Genomic DNA, 11,649 nt, shown 5'->3' with positions numbered 1-11,649 from the left:
GGGATACCCCTGCGTGGCTCGGCACTCCTTGCGCGCATCAGCACTGTGCATGGGCCAGCTGCACACGGGTCAAGGAGGCCCGGGGTTTGAACCGCGGATCTCCCATGTGGTGGAAGGACGCCCTAACCACTGGGCCAAGTCCACTTCCCCAAACCTTCTATCTTAATCTCTTTATCAATCAATTCTCTGAACACCTGAGTGTAGGTTGTTTACATTATGATCCTTGAACATTTAATAGTGTCATGTGCATTTCTTAAGAACAAGAATATTCACTTATAAAACCACCATAAATGAGGTTCTCAAGTTCAAGAAGTTTAACATTGATGTAAAGCATACAATCTATATTCCATGTTTTCATATGTCTCAGTAATGTTATTTGAGCCTTTTCTCCTCCCTGATTAGATCCTGTCCCGATCATATATTACCTTTAATCGTCATTTTCTGTTTAGTTGCTCCTTTCTTAAAATCATGGCAACATATATAAAACATAAACTTTCCCGATTCAACTGCTACCAAGTATGCCATTCAGTGACATTCATCAAATTCACAATGTTTCCATCACACTTTCCATTGTCGAACTTTTCCTATTTCCTCAGAGAGGCCACACCCACTTTACATTATATTCACTATTCCCTACCACTGGCAACTTGTGCTCTACTTTCTGTAATTTCTGTCTCTCGGAATGTTTTAGTTTGCCAAAGGGCTGCTGATGTGAAGTAACAGAAATGTGCTGGCTTTTATAACAGGGATTTATTTTTAGAAACTAGTTAAAAAACATAATCGTTCTCATTTTGGGATTCATAAAATAATTTCAAACTGCCACCAGGAGTTTGCGTATTCTCTGATATATTCTTTGTGTTTATAGTGGTGCTATAACTTATTCACTTGCTCTGAGAACAACTAAACTACAGTATACACAAACTATATTCCTATTCCCCTCAGTCCCCCACCTTTACGTAGTTTTTGTCATAAATCACGTTTATATATTATGAATCCAAAATTACTGCTTTATCATTACATTTTATGCATTTGTCTTTTAGAACCTGTAGGGAGTAAAAAGTGGAGCTACAAACCCAAAATACAATGGTATTTTCCATTTATATTTCTCCAAGTCATTTCCTTTATCAGATTTCTTTATTTCTTCATGTGGTTTTGATCTATTGTTTATTGTCCTTTCCTTTCAACCTACAGAATTCTCTTTAACAACTCCTGTAGGGCCAGTCTAGTGTAGACAATCTTCCTCAATTTTTGTTTTTCTGTGAATGTTTTAATCTCTCTCTAATGTTTGAAAGACAGTTTTCCATGTACAAAATTCTTAGTTGCCATTTTAGACTTCGCTTTCAACACTTTAAATAGTTTGTCCCACTGCCTTGTCTCCATAGGTTCCAATGAGAAATTGGCACTTACTCTTATTGAGGTTTCACTGTATGTGACCCATTGCTTCTGTCTTTCAACTTTCATAATTCTCTATAACTTTGGCTTTCAACAGTTTCATGACAACATGTGGTGGTATGGATCTATTTAGGTTTCTTCTGTTTGGAGGTCCTAGAGAGATTTAGATGTATGTATTGATGTCTGTCATTAAGGTTGGGAAGTTTTCAGCCATTATTTCTTTGAGTATTTTCGCTTCCCTTTGTCTTTTCCTTCTCTTTCTGGGCCTCCTACAGTCTGTATATTAGTATATTTCATGGTGTTCCATAGGTTCACCAGGCTCTGTTCACCTCAGATGTGGAAACTGCATCAGCCCTCAGCTTGGAGTTGTGTTCCATGCCTGGAGCCTTTTTTGGCTGATGCCTACCTAAGATCCCTTCCATCAGAGCCCAGCTCAGAGACTAGGGTATGGGGAGACTTACGCCACCCTAGGATGTAATACTCACCCCCACACACTGGTGGGCACAGAGGAAAGCTGGGGAACACTCCCCACATACCCCCGTCAGGATTTCACCCTGGCACTTACCCTTCTGCTCCAGCTCAGGGTCCAGGGTGACACACCCACACACCTAAACTTTGACTTGCACCGTGGGCAGTTGACACTTGTGTTTTGCCTGTGAAAATGAGATCTCTGTGAATGGAAGATCTCTTTGACTGAGGAGAGGAATAAGAAGCCACCTAAAAAGGGAGAGGAAGAGGAACAGTTTGGGCTGTTTCCTCTTTTGTGAGATAAGCAAGCAGAAAAATCACCATTTCCTTAAGCTTGTCTTTAAAAGAAAAAAACTCCAGTTACCTAGGGACACCCACTGGAACCCGCAAAATTCCATCTTGGAATTTCCTTCACTTCCTGAAAAAGTGGCCAAAGTATTAAAAAACGTTCTCTATGGCCACAATTTTAAGGTTCAGTATTATGTGAACTGTGTAAAATCAAAGTTGAAACCATTGAATGATAATTCTAGAAGTAATAAACCTATCTTTAAGTCAATTGTAGGCAAAATTTGTTTATAACAGTAGAACAGTACCCAAAATAGAAAATAAGAGAGAATCATGTTTCAGAGATTTGTAGTACTAGAGAAATTACCAATAAATGGCAAGTTAGGAAAAAGAGACTGTAAGCGTTACATGGACAGCTATAATGTTCATTAAATCCCCTGTGTTGAGGCAAGCAACATATAAATGACATTCTAGTAAACTAACCTAATATAGGGTACTGTGTTGTGTGAGGAAGATTCTAGATAGCATAGACTGGGCCTATATTATTTTAGCCGGTGATTATTTTACTATAATGAAAAGCCAAGCTATCAAACTTACAGGGCAGTCAGATTCAAAAACCAATGTTCCAGCGGCAGAGTTGGCCCAGTGGTTAAGGCGTCCGTCTACCACATGGGAAGTCCGCAGTTCTAACCCTGGGCCTCCTTAACCCATGTGGAGCTGGCGCATGCAAAGCGCTGATGTGTGCAAGTAGTGCCCTGCCACGCAGGGGTGACCCCACATAGGGGAGCGCCACACGCAAAGATTGCGCCCAGTAAGGACAGCCACCCAGCGCGAAAGAAAGTGCAGCCTGCCTAAGAATGGCGCCACCCACACAGAGAGCTGACAGAACAATAACAAGATGATGCAACAAAAAGAGAGATGGATTCCTGTGCTGCTGACAACAACAGAAGTGGACAAAGAAACAAGACGCAGCAAATAGACACAGAGAACAGACAACTGGGGTGGGGGGGAGAGGAGAGAAATAAATAAATAAATCTTTTTAAAAAACCAATCTTCCAATACTACTATTATAACAATATAAATAAAAACAAATTCAAAATTCAAATAATAGTTATTAGCATGATAGTTTCCATACAAATTTCAGTAATTGCTATGTAAATCACATTTGTTGATATGATCACATCATCCGACAATTCTAATATTTTTTCCCAAATTCTACTCAATTTATTCATTTTTTAAAAATATATTACATTAAAAAAAATGAGGTCCCCAGTCGCCCCCACCACCCCCACCCCACCACTCCCTCCCCAATAACACTCTCCCCCATCATCATGTCACATCCATTGCGTCTGGTGAGTACATCTCCGGGCATCGCTGCACCCCATGTCCCGTGTTCCATACCATAGCCCACACTTTCCCACGTTCCATCCAGTGGGCCATGGGAGGACATACAACATCCGGCAATTGTCCCTGGGGCACCACCCAGGACAACTCCACGTCCCGAGAATGCCTCCACATCTCTTCTCTTCCTTCCCTTCCCCACACCCAGCAGCCACCATGACCATTTTTTCCACATCAAAGCCACATTTTCTCGATTAATAACCACAACAGTTCATGAATAGAATATCAGTAGGTCCACTCTAATCCTTACTGTATTCCTCCTTCCTGTGGACCTTGGCTTGGTTGTGTCCATTCCACATCTATGTCAAGAGGGGGTTTAGATTCCACATGGATACTGGATGCAATCCTACTGCTTTCAGTTGTAGGCACTCTAGGCTCAATGTTGTGGTGGTTGACATTCTTCAACTCCATGTTAGCTGAGTGGGGTAAGTCCAATAAATCAGAGTGTAGGAGCTGAAGTCTGTTGAGGTCAGGGCTTGGCTATCATATTGTCAGTCCAGAGATTCAAATCCCCTAGATATATATTATTTTAATATTTTATTGATTTTGTAAAAATATTACATTAAAAAAAACAATATGAGGTCCCATTCAACCCTACCACCCCCACCCCACCATTCCCCCCGCCCCCACCAGCAACACTCACTCCCATCATCAATGATACATCCATTGCATTTGGTAAGTACATCTCTGGACATCTCTGCACCTCATGGTCAATGGTCCACATCATGGCCCATATTCTCCCACATTCAATCCAGTGGGCCCTGGGAGGATTTACAATGTCCAGCGATTGCCCCTGCAGCACCATCCAGGGCAACTCTAAGTCCCAAAGGCTCCCCCACATCTCATCTCTTCCTGCCATTCCCATACCCACATCAGCCACCATGTCCACTTTTCCCACTCCACTCCAATGCCACCTTTTCTCTGTGGACCTTGGATTGGTTATGTCCGTGGCATCTCTATGTCAAGAGGAGGCTCAGATTCCACATGGATACTGGATGCAATCTTCCTGCTTTCAGTTGTAGGCACTCTAGGCTCCATGGTGTGGTGGTTGTCCTTCTTCAACTCCATCTTAGCTGAGTGAGGTGAGTCCAATAAATCAGATTGTAGGAGCTGAAGTCTGTTGTGGCTCAGGGCCTGGCTATCATATTGTCAGTCCAGAGATTCAAATCCCCTAAATATATCTTAAACCCCAACACCAACTACAATTCCAGTAAATAGTGTGAAAGTCTTTTGAAAAGAGATTGCATCTGAGTCCAGTTTCATCACGCAGAAACACCAGCTCCAAAGAAGGGTCATCTGACATGGCAGTGAACCCCACCTGCCATGACCATAGAGCCCGTGGGTCTCTTTAGTCCTCACAGGAACCAATACCTGGGATTGTATCTACTTTATCTGTCTCTTAGATTCTGCTCAGGTGTGCATAAGGGCAATCCTTCTGACAGCCTCCAGACTCTTTTTTAGAGACTTGTAGCCATTCCCCTAGATATATCTTAAGCCCCACACCAACTACAATTCCAGTAAAGTAGCATGAAAGGCTTGTGAAAAGAGATGCCACCTGAGTCCAGCTCCATCACACAGAAACACCAGCTCCAAAGAAGTGTCAACTCGCATGGCAGTGAACCCCATCTGCCATGACCATAGAACCTGTGGGTCTCTTTAGCCCTCAAAAGGACCAATACCTGGGGTTGTACCTACTCTATCTGTCTCTGAGACTCTGCTGAGGTGTGCATAAGGGCAATCCTTCTGACAAACTCCAGACTCTTTTTTAGAGACTCATAGCCATATAAACTCATTTGTCCTTTCCAGTTCCCCCTTAATTTAGGTCAAACAGCATTTGTAACTCCTGTTATTATATGTAGACAGGGATATTCTTCTGGTTTGCGTTGACCTTTTAAATCAAGGTCATGTCCTAGTTGCATCATCAGCTGGTTCTTGGTAGTGATCCCTCGGTGCCAGGGAGGCTCATCCCCGGGTGTCTTGTCCCAAGCTGGGGGGAAGGCATTGCATTTACATGCTGAGTTTGGCTTCAAGACTGGCCACTTTTGAGTAACACGGAGGCTGTCAGGAGGGAACTCCTAGGCACAGTGCTGCTCTAGGCCTTGTTCTTATTTCAGGCGTATAGGCTCACAAGCATAGTCATTAGTATCAGGGGCCCACTGTTGGATCCTCATTCCTTCCTGGTCCTTACCGTTGCACCTGGGGGAACTGCTGCTGCTCCACTAGGGACCATGACAGAACCCCCCCCTCCCCGGCCAGTAACCCAGTACCCCACCAGGTGTTGTTTTTAATTGTTTCCACTATGAGTATATCCAAACATTACCATGCACCCTGGACATATGCCCTGTATAACTTCCTGTCAACCATATATCGCCTGTCAATAACATCCCATATCAGTATTCCTCCGCTGCCATTGTTGAACCACTCTGTGATCCAAAACTTCCTGAAAATTGAAGCCCAATATAATGTCAGGTTCCCTTACTAGTAAAATGGAATATAGCAATGAGTTTAAAGGTTAGATCTAGAATAAAAATTGATTTGGAAAAATTCTACATCCTATCGGTTACTTTTCTTTTTTCCTAATTATTGAGCTTCTCTTCGCAGAAGCCCTAGATCACAGTAATTCATACATACAATATGCAGTACTCCCACAATCCACCATAAAACCTTTTCCCTTCCACAGCGATAATCTTATAACTTATTCATATCATATTTACTGAAACTGATGTACAGACTCTGAGACAATAGCTTTCAAATAAGGTGACATCTGTGCTTACATTGTGGTCCATACTTTAGGATATACAGTTTTCTAAATTTTTAGTTATCCTATGTTTTACATTATGGTTTACATTATTAGTCTGCCGTCCCCTATATGTTTTTGGTGTAATATTACATGTTTTATGTCCATCCTTTTGAACTCTCACAAAACTCATCTCTTACCTCCACATTTACCTTGGTTCCATCCATTCAACTTCCATTTTTCCTCCCCTTGGGGCCCACAACAACAGCCAATCTCCGTTTCCCGAGGAGCCACGTCCAGAGATACTTGCAAAAGTGTTCAGGGTCTGACTTACTCAACTGCCCTAATGCCCTGGGAGCCACCCTTTCTCTCGAGAGATACAGTTCCCTCTTTTTAAAATTATATATATATATATATATATATATATATATATATATATATATATATATATATATACATATATATATATAATTGATTTTGTAAAAATATTACATTAAAAAAGCAATATGAGGTCCCATTCAACCCCAACACCCCCACCCCACCACTCCCCGCCCAGCAAAACTCACTCCCATCATCATGATACATCCATTGCATTTGGTAAGTACCTCTCTGGGCATCTCTGCACCTCATGGTCAATGGTACACATCATGGCCCATACTCTCCCACATTCAATCCAGTGGGCCCTGGGAGGATTTACAATGTCCGGTGATTGCCCCTGAAGCACCATCCAGGGCAACTCTAAGTCCCAAAGGCGCCTCCACATATCATCTCTTCCTGCCATTCTCCATACCCATATCAGCCACCATGTCCACTTTTCCCACTCCACTCCAATGCCACCTTTTCTCTGTGGACCTTGGATTTGTTATGTCCGTGGCATCTCTATGTCAAGAGGAGGCTCAGATTCCACATGGATACTGGATGCAATCTTCCTGCTTTCAGTTGTAGGCACTCTAGGCTCCATGCTGTGGTGGTTGTCCTTCTTCAACTCCATCTTAGCTGAGTGAGGTGAGTCCAATAAATCAGATTGTAGGAGCTGAAGTCTGTTGTGGCTCAGGGCCTGGCTATCATATTGTCAGTCCAGAGATTCAAATCCCCTAAATATATCTTAAACCACAACACCAACTACAATTCCAGTAAAGTAGCATGAAAGTCTTATGAAAAGAGATTCCATCTGAGTCCAGTTTCATCACGCAGAAACACCAGCTCCCTCTTTTTTGATGGCATTAGTTCTCCCTACGATGTGGGTCCACCCCCACCCTCACTACTTGGGTCTCTACCCAATGGTACAACCCACCCTGGCAAAATGAGCATTCAGACATTCCCCAGGAGTCTGTCCCGTGTCAGACTGTCCCCTCCAAGCATCCTAAACAGGTAACCCTCCTAATTATATTTTGAAACGATTTTCTCAGCATTTTCCTCTCAACCAACTCCTGACACTCGCCTATATTTGTATGTTGTCCTTCCCTCCCACCAATTTTTTAGGCAATATTACCCATCAGCCTATCTCCAGCCCCCCTCAAACCCACAAAGCCCCACCCAAAGGCAACCCCTTGCCCCCATTTTATCTCTTCTTTGTGCTCATACTTACCACCAGTTCATCATAGATTCCACCCCTGCAGACATCAGCTCACATCCTTCCTCCATCCCCCGATTTCCTGTAAGCCTATTTTCTAGTCTCTAGCTATCTGAGGCAGCTTGCTTATTTCATATCATTGAGGTCATGTAGTATTTGTCCTTCAATGCCTGGGTTGCTTCACTCAATATAAGATTCTCAAGATTAATCCATGTTATCACATGTGTTTCTGGTGTATTTGTTCTTACAGACGAGTAGTATTCCATTGTGTGTATATATCACATTTTATTGATCCACTCATCTGTTGATGGCCATGTGGGTTGATTCCAACTTTTGGTGATAGTGAACAATGCTGCTATGAACATTGGTGTACATATATCAGTTTGTGTCCTTGTTTTCAGTTCTGCTGGGTATATCTCCAGCAGCAGTATGTTGGCTGTAGGTTTTTCATATATACTCTTTGTCATGTTCAAAAAATTTCCTTGTATTCAGATCTTTTGGAGTGTTTTTTATCAAGAAAGTGTGCTGTATTTTGTCAAATGCTTTTTCTGCATCTGTAGATATAATCAGGTGATTTTTTCCTTCAATCTGTTTATATGGTGTATCACATTGATTGATTTTCTTATGTTGAACCATCCTTGCATACCTGGAATGAATCCCACTTGGTCGTGGTGTAGAATTCATTTAATGTGTTGCTGAATACGATTAGCAAGTATTTTGTCTACTATTTTTGCGTCTAGGTTCATTAGAGAAATAGCCCTGTAATTTTCCTTTCTTGTGTTGTCTTTGTTTGGCTTTGGTACTAGCGTAATGTTGGCATCATAGAAGGAGTTCAGCAATGTTCCTTCTGTTTCGATATTTTGGAATAGTTTCAGCAGGATTGGTGTTAGTTCTTTCCAGAATGTTTTGTAGAATTCACCTGTGAAGCGGTCTGGCCCTGGGCTCTTCTTAGTTGGGAGGTTTTTAATGACTCATTTTATCTCTTTATTTGTGATTGATTTGTTGAGATCATCAATTTCTTATTTCGTCAATATGGACTGCTTATGTGTTTCTAGGAATTTGTCCATTTCCTCTGAATTGTCATTTTTGTTGGAATCTAGTTCTTCAAAGTATCCTCCTATGATAGTCTTTATTTCTGTGGGGTCAGTGGTGATATCTCCTTTCTCATCTCTTATTTGTGTATTTGCATCTTCTCTCTTTTTTTCTTTGTTAGTCTGGCTAAAGGTTTGTCAATTTTGTTGATCTTCTCAAAAAACCAGCTCTTGGTCTTGTTTATCTTTTCAAGTGCTTTCTTATTTTCTATTTCATTTAGTTCTGCTCTTATCTTTGTTATTTCCTTCTTCTTCCTGTTGGATTACTTTGTTTTTTCTTTTTTAATTCTTTCAAATGTGCAGTTAGTTCTTCAATTTTTGCTCTTTCTTCTTTTTTGATATATGAATTTATGGCTATAAATTTCCCTCTCAGTCCTGCTTTTGCTGCATCCCATAAATTTTGGTATGTTGTGTTAGCATTATCATTTGTTTCAAGGTAGTCATTGATTTCTTTTGAGATTTCCTCTTTGACCCACTGTTTTTCTATGAGTGTCCTGTTTAATTTCCAAATCATTGTGTGAAATCTGGGCCTCTGGCCCTTGCAAATTTCCAGCTTCCCTCCACTCTGGTCAGAGATATTATTTTGTATGATTTCTACCTTTCTGAATTCATTAAGCCTTTCTCTGTGGCCTAGCATATGGTCTCTCTTGGAGAATGAGCCATGTGCACTTGAGAAAAATGTATATCCTGCTGTGTTTGGGTGTAATGATCTATATATGTCTATTAGATCCAGCTCCTCTAATATACTGTTCAAATGTTTTGTTTCTTTAGTGATTTTCTTTTGAGATGTTCTGTCCAGAGTTGATAGTGGTGTATTAAAATCCTCCACTATAATTGTAGGTGCATCTATTCTTTCACTTAGTTTTTCCAGCGTTTGCCTCACATATTTAGAGGCACCCTTGTTAGGAGCATAAATATTTATGATTGTTCGTTCTTCTTGAGAGATTGTCCGTTTCACTAATATGCAGTTTCCTTCTTTGTCTCTCACAATTGTTTTGCATTTAAAGTCTATTTGGTCTGATATTAATATAGCTACTACTGCCTTTTTTTGGTTATTGTTTGCTTGTATGACTGTTTTCATGTAAGTTGTGTGGAGTTATAGCAGTAGGTAGAGTACCTATAATGAGGTAGTCGACTGAGTATGGGAGGAATATGGTATGAATTAAAAAGCTATTGTTTTCATGAGAGAGGGAAAGAGAAAAGAAAGGTAATAGTTTCAAGAGTGGATAAAAGACGTAAAACAAAACAAAGGTGTTAGAAATTAAGAGTTAGACACTTTGGGGATCAAAGAAAGGGAGGTCGAATATAGGAGAGACAGTAGATGATCCGGGATATCAAGTTTTAGGGGAAAGGGGTTAGTGTAGGTAGCCAAAATCAATTCACATAAAAATGAGGCAGTGGAGGATGAGGAAACCCAGTAAATGTGACATGTTCCCTGCAGCACCTATTGTATAATTAAGATAAAATAAAATAAGAAGAAAATGAGGGACAGGAGAGAGAGAGAAAAAAAAGAGAAGAAAGGAACAAAGAATAAGGGGGTGGGTAAAGTGCAGGGAACAAGTGGGGAAAAGAATAAAAAGATGCAGAACAACCACAACAGCAACAACAACAACAACAAAAAAACCATAAATAACTGAAAGAAAAAAAAAAGAAAGACTGGGGGATACACTGGTAGAAAAGATAAGAGATAATGCAACGTTAGCAATGAGGACATTAAAAAAATAAAAAATAAAGTAAAATAAAAATAAAAAACAAAACAATAAAGAAAAAATGCAAACATTGAGGGCTAGGACATTCAAGGACCTCAGATGGACCTCAGGGCATGATGGATTCAGGGATGGAAAGTCTGAGATATTGAAGACTCAAGAGGTGTGAGTCTCTATGGTGTGGGCCACCAGGGTTTAGGGGACTCAGACCTGGTAACCTGAAGTCCGGTTAAAAGGGAGCCCAGGAGCACTGCAGTGCAACACAGCCTTCAGGGATCTCCACAGCTGGGTTCCAGCCTTGTGGGTGAGGTCACATCCGCAAACTCTATCCTGTGTGTCTGAACCCCGCAATTCACTCACTCACTAGGGTCTGTACTGTGGATGTATCATCAATTCGGCTTCAGGACATCTCCCACCCTGTAAGCCCCCGGAATGGCCACCTGAGGGCGCCTCTACACTGCAGCCAATTTAATGACGCAGATCAGTAGCCAGGCCTGGGCGTGGGGCTCCAGCCAGAAACGCAGATATCAGAATCCAAAACCGAAATTCCCACGCTTTGCAAAATATTCCCCTAATCGGCTTCCAGATGCCTCCCACCCTGCAAATGCCTCCTGGTGGCATCTCTTTATTGCTTTCAATTTAAGTCCACTCTAGATCGGCAGCCGGGCTTGGGGGTGGGCGGGGCTCTAGGCGGAAGCGCGATTGATTGTGTCCGCAATCAAAAATTCCCCGCTTCTCAATAAAACTCCCGTTTGTCTCCCCAAATCGGTCTGCAAAGGCCTCCTGTCCTGTTAATCCCCCAATAGTCCGCTCAGGGCTTATGAATTCCCCAGTACCACAGATCCTCCAGAAAACGCCGGCGCTGCGCCGGTGCCGCAGCTCCAGCCAGCACAGGAGTGAGCGTCCTGCGTACAGCTCCCACCTCCGTGTAATAGAGTCTCAATTATATCTTATAGAAGCATTTTCTCTGTTACCTTCCCACCAAATCGATGTCCA

Source organism: Dasypus novemcinctus, chromosome X (assembly GCF_030445035.2).
Source record: "Dasypus novemcinctus isolate mDasNov1 chromosome X, mDasNov1.1.hap2, whole genome shotgun sequence".
Taxonomy (NCBI): Eukaryota; Metazoa; Chordata; class Mammalia; order Cingulata; family Dasypodidae; genus Dasypus; species Dasypus novemcinctus.
The sequence above is the reverse complement of the archived record's forward strand: the minus strand, read 5'-3'. Positions refer to the sequence as shown.